Here is a 15700-nt window from a genome sequence, read left to right as displayed (position 1 = left end):
AAAAGAAAGAGACAGAATGGGGGGATGTTTGGGAGGTGGAAGCAACTGAACTTGGCAATCAGATTACTCCGAGTTATAGAGAAGGAGGATTGTTGGACAGCTTTCAAATTTCTAAAAAGGAAAGCATGTTTCCTGGAGAGAAATAAGAAATGTAGTTATCAACATGTATTTGAAGTTGGGACAAATTTTAGGATCTGTTCAGGATCAATATGGATGTAGGAGCCAACTGTACAGAGGTAGTGCCTAAGCCACAGAGTGGATAGAGAAGGCAAACTATTCTAAACAGAATAGTATTCTTTCTTTTTATAACCCCTTTAAAAATAACCTACATAATATAAATAGCCGGGTGAAATTTTACATATATTTGCTCCTGTGTAACTGCCATACAGATATGGGACATTTTCCAATATCTGAGACTCCTTTGTGTCTGAGACCAGAGGAGAATTGAAGGCTAATTGGCCTCCTCTGTGAACACAGAGGAGAAAGGCTACACTCAGGGGTGACTGCATATTGCAAGTTCTAGGGAAAACTTAAGACAGCTGAAGTTAAGCTGTTTATCAGAGGACCTCTAATGGATATTGGAAAGCAGATGAATCTTGTGTTTCTTTGATTGTTTGACCTGTATTTGGGTGAATGAAGGGAAGATGAGCCTGACTCTAGGGGTTCCTCCTCCTACTAGACGTGAGAGTTCCCTGGCTTCCTGCATATGCAGTTAATCTGACTCCGTGTCTCTTTACCACTCATCCTCCTGATTCTGGGTCAGGAAGAACAAAGTATCAGGTCTAGGTCCCGGAACAAGGCTGGGTGGTGGGTCAGCTGCGCAGGTGGTGCCCCAACGAAGGGCTTGGGACAGGCTCAACTTCACCTTTGTGTCCTGTGATAGTCAATACCACCCTCCCCAAAGGTAATCACTATTGTAACTTTTGTCATTAGAGATCAATCTTGCTTGATTCTGAACTTTATAAAAGTTGATTCATATAGTACATATTCTTTTGTGTCTGACGTTGTTTCAACATGTCTATTAAGATTTGTCTATATCAGTACATATAGCAGACATTTGTTCTCTTGCATTGCTGTATAGTTTGAATATTTATCCACTGCATTTATCCATACACTTGTTTACACATGTGGGTTGTCTATCAGTCATGGTTCTCCAGAGGAACGACCTGATAGGATAGATATAGATAATAGATACAGTGTTTTGTTTTGTTTTTGTTTTTACTTTTTTTGAGATAGTTTTGTACTTTAGGCTGGTCTTGGACTTGTACAATCCTCCTGCAAGTGCTGGGATTACAGGCATGAGCTGCCACACCCACCTAGAGATATATATATTTTTTGTACTGGGGATCAAACTCAGGACCTTGCGCTTGGGAGGCAGGCGTGGTGCCACTAAGCTAAATCCCTGGCCCAAGATATATATTTTTTAAGCCAAGAGTTTATATTGCTGGAGAAAAGATAGCCTCTTTAAAAAATGGTGTGGGGAAAACTAGCTATCCATATGCAGAAGAATCTAGACTCATATCTTTTGGCATGTACTAAACTAAAATCAATATGAATCAAAGAACTACATGTTAAAACAGAAACGCAACCTGTTGGAAGAGAAAATAGGTAAAACTCTTCAGGTGGCATAGGCAAAGTCTTTCTGAATAGAACCTTAGTTCCATAGGAAGACAATACCAGTAGTAGAGAATCAACAAATGGAATAATATCAAATTAAAAAGCTTCTGTACACCAAAAGAAACAACTAACAGAGGGGAAAAGACAACTTACAGAATGGGAAAAAAATTTTGCGAGCTACCCCTTACAGGACTAATATCTAGAATATGTAAACAACTAAAATAAAATTAGACCCCCCAAAATAAAAGGCCCAATCAAATAATGGACAAATTAAATGAATATATACTTCACAGAAGAAGTACAAATGGCCAATAAATACATGAAGAAATGCTCAACATCATTGGCCATTAGAGAAATTCAAGTTAAAACAACACTGGGATTCCATATTACTCCAGAAAGAAAGATCATCATCAAGAAATCAAATAATAATAAATGTTTCAGGGTATGGTGATGCATGCCCGTAATCCCAGCACTCAGGAAGCTAAGGCAGGAGGATTGCCTCAAGTTCGAGGCCAGCATGGGCTACATTGAGAGTTCAGAACCAGTCTGAATACATAGCAAGACCTGTCTCAAAAAACAAAAAGTTAGTTGATTCTAAATGTTAATCACATCTACAAAATACCTTTTCCAGTACTAGGGATTGGCCCAAGGCTTTTGCACAGAACTATATCCCCAATCCTTTTATTTTTTTTTATTTTAAGGCAGATTCTGGCTATGTTACTAAATTGCCCAAACTCATGAGCCTCCTATCTTCGAGTACTGGAATTACCAGCCTGGCTTCACAGCAGCATGTAGACTAGTGTTTGACCAAACAGCTAGGCACCACTGCCTGAGTTGTCATAAAATTACCATCACAGGTTGCTTCCATTATTTTATTAGTCTTTTTATTATTTTAAGGGTTTTTTTTCACTCTTTTTTATTGGTGATATAGATTAATGGGTTTCATTTTAGCAGATTCATACATGCACATAACATACTTTGATTATTTTCACTTCCCCTCACATCACTCCATGCCCTGCCTGCCCCTTAGTTTCGCATTTTTGGGGTTTCAATGTGTAGATTTTCCTCATGTCCACACCTCCCATTACCTTCCCTTACACCCCTCTTATTTCCTTCCTCTTGTCTAATAATAGTCTGTCTTCTACTTTCTTGCCATCTTATTTTAGAGTTCACATATTAGGGAGAACATGTGATATTTGTCTGAGTCTTACTTATTTGGCTCAACATGATGGTCTCTAGATCCATCCATTTTCTTGCAAATGACAGAATTCTGTTCTTCCTTATGGCTGAATAGTATTCCATTGGGTACTTTTTTTATCTATCTGTATGTTGATGGGCATGTAGGCTAGTTCATCTAGGCTAATGTGAATTGTGCTACAATAAATATGGTTAAGCAAGTATCCCTCTGGTATGCTGATTTTAATTGTTTTGAGTATACCAAGGAGTGGTATAGCTGGGTCGTGTGGTAGTTTTATTTTTAAGTGTTTTGAGAAAACTCCATAATGATTTCCATAGGGGCTGTATTAATTTACATACCCACCAACAATGTAGAAGTGCCCTGTGCCCCTCCTCTCCAGCATTTATTTATTTATTCACTGTATTCTTTTTTTTTTTTTTTTTTTTGGTACTGGGAATCAAACTGGGGACCTTGTGCTTCCAAGGCAGGCGGAGGAACCACTGAGCTAAATCCCCAGCTATTTACTGTATTCTTTTCTTTTTTGGGGGGGGGTATTTTATTTATTTATTAAACAGGATCCCCCTAATGTAGTTCAAACTGGTCTTGAACTCACTCAATAGTGCAGGTTGGCCTTGAATTCACGGCGATCCTTTTGCCTCAGCCTCCCAAGTACTAGGATGACAGATGTGCTGGCTCTTGGGCTTTATTACAAATGTAGCTGAGTGCTCCAGAGGTCTCTCTGCAGTCTTGCTTTTGTGCCCTTTTCCAATACAACCCCTCCAAGTGAGGTCTGACAGCCATTACAGAGAATCTGGGGAGAATGAAGTTGGGAATGCTCTCTCCAAAGTCCTCTGAGACAATTACCAAAACTTCCGACGGCAGGTGAAAATGTTCTGGTGGAAGAAGTAAAAATTAGCTCTCATCTTCCAGGTCCTCCATGTCAACATCCTGGTAAACTTTCATCTTCTTCTGTCGCTTGGGCTGTGGCTCACTAGTCCTAGCTGGCTTTGAGGGTGTTTCCACTTCCATGGCTGTCTTCTCTTTCTGGGCCAGCCGGATCTGCTGCAGGAGCTTCCTGCGCTTCTTCCCGGACAAGGTGATGTTGGCCCAGGAGATGGACACGCGCTTCCGCAGGTGGTGCCGTGTGGTCAACCCCGCGTCCACCACGGCCCCTACCACCCTGCGCCGCTGCGACCGGCCCAGCACCCGCCGGCGCTTGAACAGCTTCCTCTTCAGCTCCGTGCGCAGCCGGTTGATCTTTCCTCCTGCACCCCCCATGTCACTCTATTTACTGTATTCTTGATGACAGCCATTCTTACTGGGATGAGACAGAATCTCAATGTAGTTTTGATTTGCATTGCCTCAGTTTTTTATTATCTCCATCTTTTACTACTACAAAAACTCTTGTACCTGTCTTGTATGGGACGGAAACACTTTTCAGCTGGGTAAGTATCAAAGCAAACTTGCTAGCTCATAGGAATGTATTTGTTTAGCCTTAGTAGATACTACCCATTCCAATGTGATTTTATCAGTTTATACTCCCTTCAGCAATGTATAAGAGTTCCAGTCTAGAGCAAACATTCTTTTTTCCATATGTTTTTATTTGTTTGTTTGTTTGGTTGGTTTTTGAGACAGGGTCTTGCTCTGTAGCCCAGAGCTGCCTCAATCTTGCAATCCTCCTTCCTCAGTCTCCTGAGTGCTGGGATTGCAGGTGTACACCACTAGTCCTAGCTTTTTCTCCCACTTTTTAACTTTTATATAATTTTACATTTATAGAAAAATTGCAAAAACAATAAAAAGAACTCCTGGGCTGGGGGTTTGGTTCAGTGGTTCCCGTGCCTGCCTTGCAAGCTCAGGGTCCTGAGTTTGATCCCTGGTACCAAAAACACCAAAGAACTCCCATACATTCTTTACTCGGATTCACTACTAATATTTTGCCAGATTTGATCTATCATTTCATCTATCCATCCATAAACACATGCATTCATATTTTTTCTAAACTATTTATGCTCCCTTTATCCATAAATATTTCAGGGCACATTTCCTAAGAAAAAGTACCTTATCTTACATAACTACATTTATCAAAATCAGGAAATTTAACACTGATCATAAATAGTTATCTGACTTACAATGCATAACTGAATTTCACAATTGCTCCAGTAATTTTCTTTAGAGTTATTTTTTTCTCCTGTCCAGCATCCATTCAAAAACCACACATGTTTACTGCTTATTTCTCTTCAGTCTTCTTTAATCTTTTCTTTTTCTTTTTTTTTTTTTTTTGGTACCAGGGATCAAACTCAGGTCCTTGTGCTTGCACAGCATGTGGCAAAACCACTGAGCTAAATCCCCGGCCCAGTCTTCTTTAATCTTGTCATTCTTTTTTGGTACCGAGGATAGAAGTCAGGTCCTTGCACTTGCAAGGCAGGTGGTGGAACCACTGAGCTAAATTCCCAGCCCTAGTCTTCTTTAATCTTGATCAGGTCTTCAAGCTTCCCTTATCTCTCACAAACTTGATTTTTTTTTTTTTTTTAAAGATTACAGGCCAGACATCACATTGAATATCCTTTGCTTGGGTTCGTTTGATGTTTCCCCACAATTAAATTCGGGTAATGCAGTTTTGGCAGGTGTACCACGGGAACAACATTAAATCCTTTTCAGGGCATCTCTTTAAGGGTACTACTAACTTTGATTAAATGGTTATGGTTGTGTTTACCAGGTTAATCAAGTGTATAGTTACTAATTTTGCCCTTATAGTTGTTTGTCAGAAAGTGGTTTTTGTTTTGTTCTGAGAAAGGATCTTGCTATGCAGTTGAAGTTTGCCTTGAATTCACTATGTAGCCCAGGGTGGGTGGCCTCGAACTTACAGTGATCCTCCTGTCTCAGCCTCCCAAGTGCTGGGATTACAGGCATGTGTCACCACACCTGACTCTGTAGGAAAGTGTTTTGAATCTATGTAAATATCCTGTTCTTCAAATTTCCACTCATTAATTATAGCATTCATTGATAGATTTTTGTCAAAATCAATTATTACTATATTGATTGCACAATGATTATTTTAACTCTATCATTACTTCTATATTTATTACTTGATATTCTACTATAAGAGCTATTTCTTCTCTCCCTATTTACTTGTTTATATTAGTATGTACTCATAGAATCTTATTTTATTCTTTAACAATTCTATGGTGATAATACTTTTCTCCTCTTCTTCCTCCCTCCCCCTTATCTTCCTCCTCCTCCTCCACAGTACTGGGGATTGAACCCAGGACCTTCACACTAAGCTACATCCTCAGTCATTGATTGATTGATTGATTGATTGACTGACTGATTGCAATACTGGGGGTTGAACCCAGGGCCTACTCACTCAGCTACTTCCCTAACCCTGTTTAAAATTTTTTTATCTTGAGACAGGATCTCAATAAATTGGTAAGTTGCCCATGCTGGGTTTAAACTAGCAGTCCTCATGTCTCAGCCTCCCAGAGTACCCATTATTTCTTTTGAAGTTTTAAGTATCCCAGGTCAGGCTAATGAAAACCCCCGTGTCTTAGTTACTTTTCTCTCGTTGCTGAGACAAAATACCTGACATCCAAAGTTAAAGGGGGAAAGGTTTATTTAGCTTACAGTTTGTAGAGATTTCAGTCCATAATTGGCTGGTTCCAAGGAAGGGTAGCAGAGGAGCAACAGTTTGTGTGGGCTGGAGACAGCAAATGCAAGAAGAGAATTAAAAAAAAAAAAGAAGAAGAAGAGACCTTAACAGTGTCTTTCTGCCCCTTTTATCTTATCCAGTCTACAGGATTAGGGTGGTGCCAAACCAATTAGTGTACTAGTTTAGTAATCACATGCCCTTAATCCCAGCACTACGCACTCTAGATTCAGCCACCTCTGGAGGCTTTGGGGGGACAACTAGGCCCAAATCATAACACCTTGTGATTCCTTTATTCTTCTGACATATCCTTATTATCTTTTCAGCCCTTCTTTGCTTTTTAGAGCAATATGATATTATAGGCTCATCTTGTACTTTCCCTCTCTTGGCCCCAGAACCAGCCATTCCTTGAAGGAACTGCTTTCTTTTAGTGGAAAATGATATTTAGAAAACAAGATGTGGGTGCTAAGTGTGCTCAGTGTTACTGCTGTGCTTACTCTTAAGCCCTTTAGTAGACAAGGAATATAAATATGTCTTACCTTATTTATATACCTATACACACACACCATGCATTCATAAATACCGCCAGTTCCAAGTACAGGATCCACTTTAGTCTTCTATTTCTCCATATTTGTAATTCTTCAACAGCAAGAACTGACTCCCATTATCCCCAATTTATTTACCCATTTGCTCAGTTCCACAGCCCAGAAAGAAATATTTTAGATTGTTAACACATATCAGTACAGGAAAATTTCCTTCTAAATGGAATTTAGTGTTTGTTAGATTTGTTTTTACCTCCTTTCAGGGTGATCATTTAAAAAATTTGAAACAGTATGGTTCATTTGTTTCTATGTAAGTCCTCCTCTTCTTATCTTTGACTTTTTTTTTAACAAGAAGTATTCCTCCCATGAGGCCTGTGGATTTTATGAATGGGCCTCACGGGATCCACAAATTCCCTTCCTCCCAGAGCTTTATGAAAAATACTGGGTATGTCTGCGTGGTGTGTGGGGAGGACTGTAGAAAATTCATAACTCATAAGATTCTCAGTGATTAGCTTGCCATAGTACTGCACATTTGTAACCCCAGCACACTGAGAGGCTATGGCTGGAGGATTGCAGTGAGTTTGAGGCCAGGCAGGACTACATAGTGAGTTCAAGGTCAGCCTGAACTACATAGCAAGACCCTGTCTCAAACAAACAAACAAACAAAAAAATTTAAAAAGAGCAAGGCCCTGGATTCAATCCCCAGTACCATCACCACTTCAACAAAGATTCTCAGTGGTCTTTAACCAAAAATATTTAGAAGAGGAAGGAGAGAAGCAATATAGAGAGAAGAGAAGGAAACTGAAGCCTCCCACTAGCAGGACAGGAAGTTCTGCCAGACTCTAAGACTCTCATAGCAAGAAGGAAGTTCTTTTTTTGGTACTGGGATTGAACTCAGAACCTTGTGCTTTTGAAGCAGGCAGCAGAACCACAAAGCTAAATCCCCAGCTGGCAGGATGTTCTTTATCTTCCTTCTTCAGTGCGGAGCACATGCACTTCCCTTGTGGAGGAAAAAGAAACCAAAGGAGGGAAGAGAAACTTGGGAGTGGGCCTGTATCTTGAAGCAAATTTGGGATTGCTTTCTCTAAGCATCTCTCTACCAGTGACAATGTGGCAGCAGATCAGATGTCTTAGTTCTGAGCCTCCAGGGCAGTCCTAGAACTAAACCAGAGTGGGATATGGGGCAGAGCACAGCTTAGCCATCTGTCTGCAGATATTCACAGAAAAATAAATTAGAAGAAAAGTCTCAGTTTTCGGCAGACACTGATCCAAGGCTCTGACTTGCCCAAACCTAGGTGTCTTGTGGCTATAAGGCCCTTGAAAAATTGGAGAACAGGAATGATTATACCTGAACAGGGAAGCTGTCAGTCTTGAAGTCTCTCCTCCTGCAGGAACCAGCTGAGATCTTTCCTGGGGGTAGTGGGAGGTAGGGGCCAACCCAGCATCTGAAATAAGCTGTTTCATTGAAGGGCAGCATTGCCATCTGGAGCTCCTGCTGCTAAAGAGGTGTATAAGGAAGTAAACAGTGAGGTAAGGGGCTCCTGGCCACTAAAGGGTCTACTCCAAGTGCCTTCTCTGTACTGTACATTCTACTAGGCACAGCCAAGGAATCAAAAAGAAGTAGATGACCTGGTCCCTACTATGTGGCTCAAAGAATGTTTAGTAAGTCATGGGTACCAAAGCAAAATCATACAATACAAATGGAGCCCATCCTAGCCAAGTTATCTGTGGGGTGGGGTAAATAAGAAAGGCTCCCCAAAGGAAGGAGTGGCAGAAATTTTTAAGAAGAGCTGTGACCAAAGAAAGAAGAGAGGAGACAAGAGTGCTCCGTGTAGCAACAATGGTTCCAGGAATAAGCAGAGAGACAGAGAAGAGGATTGCCAGACCTCAGGAGCAGAGAAGGGAGGGGCTTGGAAAACGGGTGGAGGTGCTGAGGTTGCCCAGCCATTAGGAACACTGCTCTTCAGGAGAGACATTGTGGTGAAAACAGTGTTTCAGGAAGAAACTGTGGGCAAGTTTGAACTTGGGAGTTGCCAAAGGCAAGGAGGATAGCTAGGGATTACTGAGGTTGCCTGGATGGAAGAAATTTGCCAGACTGGGACAGGTGGCTGTAGGATTATATGTTAACCCTAGGTACAGATGAAAATGAAAATTTACATTTTATATTGCTCTGATAAAATCACATTTGCATATACAGAATTTTTATAAGCAACAACAAGTATTTACGGTTACCGCACTTATTGAACATCTATTGGGTGTCAGTCATATGCGTAGCTGCTCAGGAGAGTCTCACAACCACTCTCTGAGGGAAATAAGCAGGAAGCCTCGAACTATCACCTGATATATATTCTAAATTTGCTCAATCAAATGAGTCTTATGAGAATAACATGAGTTAGATGTGGGAGGACTTCCTATCCCCATTTTATAGATGAGAAAACCAATGCTAAGAAAAATAAGACACTTGCCCATAGTCGCACAGCCAGGAACTATTTGGCCCCTATTTGGGCAAGCTTGGCTCTTAGGCTGGATCCCTATACCTGTCTTTCAATATGATGCTATCCACAGAGTATTAAGAGAGACCCCTGGCTTTTGTACAATGCTGCATCGGCCTATATTTGCTGCCCACTTCAGTTAAACACTAAATTTCTGATATTGATTTACTAAATGTTCTTAATTCAGCTTATGAGGGTTAGTCAGCTGAGTTTGGTCTGCCTGAGAAAGTGGCCAAGAAAGGGCCAGGGATTTAGCTTGGTGGTTCTGCCGCCTGCCTCGAAAGCACAGGGTCGGTCCCGAGTTTGATCCCCAGTACCAAAAAGAAAAAGTGGCCAAGGAATAAGAGTAGGGGGAAGGACAAGGGGACTAGCCCTGCCAGTTACCTCCATGTCTTTCAGAAGACAAGAACACTTCTCTTTTTCTTAACTGCCAACTCAGAGAGGGTTTAGATTGCCAGAAAGTGGAAGATATATTGGATCTGCATTGCAGAGTGGAGTGGGGAGGGGGATTTTGAAACAACCCACAAACAGGCAGAGTGAGGGCAGGCTCTTAAAATTACATTATTGCTGCATGCTAGAGGTGGGACTCAGGAAAGCAAACAAAATGCTGGTAGTTGCTTAGAATCAGAGCAAGCAAGGAGGAGACCCCTGGAAAATGTCTTTCTAGTCACCACACACTCCTGTCAGCTCTTTGGCATTGCTCCCCTCCCCAGCTGCTTCCAGCATCAGCCTGTTGTCAGAATCCTTGTGCGGCAAGGCAAGCACAGAGTTCTTCTGTTGGAGATGTCCTCCCCTTGCCTTTTAAAATCTCCCTTCTCCAGGATATGAGCTGCTTCTTTTTACTTCTCTAACCCACACAATGAAATGGTCTAGATCAGTGGTGGTGAACCTATGGCATGCATGCTACAGCCTGATATTTATTATTATTGAAAGCTCTAAAAGGTTTGCCATCACTGGTCTAGATTGTTCTTGCTGGTGTCACTCTTGGAATATGTGAATTTAAGGTGTGTTGCAAATCTGGCCAAATCTTGACATCCTGCTTTATCTTCTATGACAGCTTTCCACAACAAAATGCAGAGGCAGGGTCCAGTGAGTCTAAGGCCACCCACAATTGGAGAGACAGGGGACAGGTGAGAGTTCTGTTTCCAGGAGCTGGAAGGCCGCCATCTCTGGATGGAGAGCCAATGTGCTGCTTCTTGGCTCCAGGCTAAGATCAGGCACTGTATCTATTGATGTCAAGTTAAACAACAAAAAAACAAACAAAAAATTCCTTGTCTAGTATACCCTTTCCAGCCTTTTTACTTGACTTTATCTCCCCCCTTTTCAGTACCGAGGATTGCACCCAGGGCCTTTGCCCTGAGCTATATCACCAGCTCTTTTTCTGTATGTATGTATGTATATATTTATTTATTTTTAAATTCTCAGACAGGGTCTCACTAAGTTGCTGAGTTGCCCAAGCTGGGCTCAAACTTGTGATCCTCCTGCATCTGCCTCCCAGAGTGGTGGGATTTTAGGCATACACCACCACTGCTTTATTTCTCTTATTGCATGTATCACTGTCAAAGTTTTACTATATACTTATTTGTTTATCATCTGTCTCTAGAAAGACAACAATAAGTAATAAATAATTTAATAAATAAATAATTTGGTCAGTAAATCAATTGAAACCTTACAACAATCCTGCAAGGCAGGTACCTTGAAAATCATTAGCTTCATTACCATTTTGGAAATAAGGACACAGGCTCAGGGAAGTCATTTGGCAAGTCCAGGTCACAGACACATCATACATCAGTCCACATCATGCCCAGGTCCCTCTCTTTCCCACACCACCCACTCCCTGCCCAATTCAACATTCCTCTCCTCTCCTGACTCAAATGCTCCACAGTTCTGGGGCCCAGGGACTGTTAGCTCATTGTAAAAAGGAAAGAAACTCAACAATACCCGGGAGAAGGGTTTATAATCCCTGGGCAGGGCAGGGTCGTGTCCTCTGAGAAACAACACAGTGTCAGTGTCACCAGCTCTTCAAGGATTGCTCTTCTAGTAGCTGCCTAGCGTCCAGCTGTGGGCTGTGCCCAGATGGCCCTCTGGATTACAAGGCAGGTCAACCTCGCATGCTCTCAAGGGACACATGCCTCATCCCTCCTGGCCTTTCCCTGGGGTCCTGAAGTAGTGCCTCAAAAGGCTTGTTGTGAAAGGAAAGAATCCATCCTGCCAACATGCAGATGCACAGTCCTGAGGGGCAGCAGGACTACCTTGTACTATGAAGCCTGAGAACTCAGCAAAGACCCACTCTTGGGTTCCTTCATATGCAGGTGGCCAGGACTGTGCTAGGCAGAACCACACAGCAGGAAGAGCACGGGAGGGGGTACATGGGTGGGCATGCAAGTGTTCAAGTGAGGGGCCTCAAGTGTTCCCAACCGCTCCCCACTAATGCATGTGAGGTCTAAGAGAGGGGAGAAATATGAAAACAGGTGGGGGACCTGGGTTTGTGTTGAAGCCCACCTCATATAAAAGGTGGCATAACATTAGGGATGTAATTTCCTTTGTTAAATGATGAACACCTGCCTAGAGTGTTTCCTATAGTTTAAGAATCAAATCCAATAACAAATATGTGAAAATGTCTCAGAAATCTAAAGTATATATAAATATGGAAATGTTTTATGCATATATCTTTTCAGATTAAAAAAGGATTCATAGGCCCAGGACTGTGGCACACAATTGTAATCCCAGCATCCAGAAGGTTGACATAGGATAGAGTTTGAGGCCAGCCTGTGCTCTATAGTAAAACCTTGCTCTAAAACACCCCCCCACACACACATGCACACCCAACAGTATAAAGAAGAAAATAAAAATCTATAATTTTACTGCTTTTAAGCACTGTTACCATTTTGCATATCCCCTTTTTCCTTTTTTACTTTAGTTTATTTATTTATTTTTTTAAGTACTGGGGATGGGCCTAGGGCCTTGGCACTGAGCTATATCTCAAGCCTTTTTTTCTGAGACAGGGTTTTGCTAAGGTACTAAATTGGCCAAGCTGGGCTTGAAGTTGTAATCCTCCTGCCTCTCAGCTTCCCAGAGTAGTGGGATTACAGTCATACAACACCACACCCAGCATTCCTCTTGTATACAAAGGACATGTGTGCAAATTCATATTATATAGGCACATGCCCATTCACCACAAGACTGGATTATATAGACTGACCCCTAGGGCTTCTTAAACATTTTTTTTTTCTGTGCTTGGGATTGAACCCAGGGTGTGCACATGTTAGGCAAGCCCTCTATCCCTGACCTACAACCCCAGCCTAGAATTTTTATCATTAATTTCATTAAAGTAGTACCGCAGTTTACACTGGAACTTTATCACTACTCTAGATAAATAAGAAGTTTTCAAAATTTACTGTTAATGATTCCTCAGTCCCTTAGTTTAAAAAATACATAGTTGATGAAACACAGCACACTAGGAAAAAGGGAATCTTATCTCTTTTCCTGTGTCTGCCAGTAAAGAACAATAGGGCTCAGTTTCCCCATCTATAAAATGAAGGTAAAAGTCTCTGCTTTGAGAGCCAGATGAGGTCATATGTAGGAGAGTGCTTGGAAACAGCAGGAAGTACCTACAGATGGGAGGTACTATTTGTATCCATCTCCATATAAGTAAAGCCAGCAAGACATAACACAGGCATTAATTCCAATTCCATTCAACAAGTCCTAACAACCTAGGGCTGAGGCTATCTTGAGAGAGTCTGCTTGTTCGTAAAATGCTAATATACCATTCCTTTGCCTTCAGCACTTAATAATGACTCATTCTATCTAAATGGAGGTAAAGTAGATCCCAAAGTGGTTTGCTGTTATTACAGCAACAGTAAACCTGACTTGGAGGAGCAACATCTGTGGGCCAGGTGTCACACACTGTGTTTCTATTTGCAGACTGGTTATATCCTTGGTTCAAGAGCAGAATTTAGAGTCGGGAAGGAAGGGGACTCTTCTGTCCTCCTACAGCATCATTACCCAGTATTCTGAAAACACCAAAGACTCAGTGCTAGTATCCTTTAACAGTCTGGCAGCCTTAGTAGACCACACAGAGCCAATAAATCTCATCTCCCTGGACTTGAATAAGGTTTTGAATGGGTTCTCACTTAAGTAGTCCTTGAGAAACTTAGAAAATCTGGCTGAGTGTGAAAGTTTTATTAAGCAGGATGTTGGAAAAATTGGTGTTGCCATTTAGCACCCCCTCCAAAGTCATTCTTAGCATTTACTGCCTTTGCCACAGATGGTCGAAGAGCCTATCTTAACTTCTTCCTTTGTCTCTGTCCTAATATTGATGATCCTTTAAAAATCATATACCATCCTTCAGAAGGACTTGTGCAGCTTGAAGCAGGGTTATAAGGCAGAATTTTTTTTGGTACCGGGGATTGAACTCCGGACCTTGCACTTGTGAGGCAGGCACCAGAACCACTGAGCTAAATCCCCGGCCCAGAAGCAGCGTTATAAACTGGGACTTGCATAAAAACTGGAGTCATGGAACTTGTAACAGAATGACTTAAGTAAGCAAACAAAAGATGCTTATGTTCCAACCTTAAACATAAAATAATTCTTAAATATATGCCAATTGAGTATGAAGAAAATAAAATTTCCCTTCTGAAAATGAACTATATCTTCTGCAATCCATTTCTTTGTAAGGGGCTAGGGATTTAGCTCAGTGGTTCCGCCGCCTGCCTTGCAAGCACAGGGTCCAGAGTTCGATCCCCAGGACCAAAAAAAAACCCCCAAACAAACAAAAAAAACCCCCAAAACCAATATTTGACCATTTCTTTGTACATCATAACAAAAATGTGGTCTGGGCAAAGAAAAGCATTGCAAAGACAGATAAAAATCAGAAATTGCTCGGTGAATTCAGTGTGGAAAAAAGCCAGGGTAAATATAGCCTGAAGACAGGAGGTGGCTAAGGTTGAGAAATTGCCCAGACTTTCTTACTCTCTTCTTAGACAGTCAACCTGGTAAATTCACAGCTACCCATCAGCAAGAGGCAGGAAACAGAACTAGAAACAAGTGCTATAGATATTTACAGCCATACTTTACTGTGTTTCCAAAATGCAGAGCACTGTGCTAAGAGATTTCTGTATGTGCTGTCATTTGATTTCCCCCAAAATTATGCAAATATCTTCTGCCTGCCATGAACTGTTTCTCCTCTGTGATGCCTGTCTGCCATCTACCCTACCTTAGAGCCAGCCGATTATCAACTGAAATCTCTACAAACTGAGCTAAATAAACCTTCTTTCAACTTTGGGTGTTGGTGGGGGCGAGGATTTAGCTCAGTGGTTCCACCACCTGCCTTGCAAGCTCAAGGACCCGAGTTCAATCCCTGGTGCAAAAAAAACAACTTTGGGTGTTGGGTGCTTTGTCTCAGCAACAAGAAAAGTAACAGACAGGAACTGTGATTCCTTTCATAGATAATCATACCCTGGTCATCCAGATAAGGTAAGATTAAATTCAGCTGTACCATCATTGCTTCAAAGCCTATGTCTTTTAATCTTTTTTAAATCACATCATAGGGAAGATGACGATAGGCACTGATACTGGTACTGGTGATGACATCACAATTTCCTATGATTTACCACATTTATTTATTAGTACATTCTGTCTTTGAAAAATCATTTTAAAGAAAATACATAATACATGTTTATTATATATTTTTTTTCTTTCTGAGATGGGGATTCGACAAGTAGCCCATGGTGGCCTTGAACTCTCAATCCTCCTAACTCAGCCTCCCGAGTAGTTAGAATTACAAGTGAGTGCCACTATACCTGGCCAAGTATATTCTTATAAAAGTCAAACACTTCAGAGTTAGTAGGATGAAAATAAAATTGCTCCTCAACATTGCCTATAATTATAACTATATACATAGAGGATAGACATTTAGCTCAATGGTAGAGCACATATGAGAAGACCTGGGTTTGATCCTCACTACCAAAAACCCCAAAAGCATACATGTATATAAGCATGTTGAAGAAAACCTTTTAAAAAACAGAAAAGAGGCAAAATCTATAGTCCCTCCAGTCTGATGAAGCAACAGAGTAATTTAGACTGTCACTTTTCAGTCTTGGTTTCTCTACACTTGGGATGTTTGTTATGTAATAATTTGTATTTTGGATCTCACTTTCCTCCAATTGTGTCGTGGGCATTTTCCACATCATCTGACTGGTTAATCGCTGGGTAATAGTTAATTGGCAGC

General features: G+C 41.2%; 1 pseudogene; it reads right to left on the bottom strand.

Moving 5' to 3' along the window:
* Positions 1 to 2980: 2980 nt before the first annotated feature.
* On the bottom strand, positions 2981 to 4073 carry LOC106008859 (28S rRNA/ribosome and sororin micro-cofactor pseudogene; annotated as a pseudogene).
* Positions 4074 to 15700: the final 11627 nt, after the last annotated feature.

The sequence above is a fragment of the Heterocephalus glaber genome, unplaced genomic scaffold (assembly GCF_053883595.1).
Source record: "Heterocephalus glaber isolate CG9 unplaced genomic scaffold, H.glaber_assembly_v1.0 deba00001497, whole genome shotgun sequence".
Lineage (NCBI taxonomy): Eukaryota > Metazoa > Chordata > Mammalia > Rodentia > Bathyergidae > Heterocephalus > Heterocephalus glaber.
Note: the sequence above shows the minus strand (reverse complement) of the source record. Positions and strands in the feature narration are given on the sequence as shown.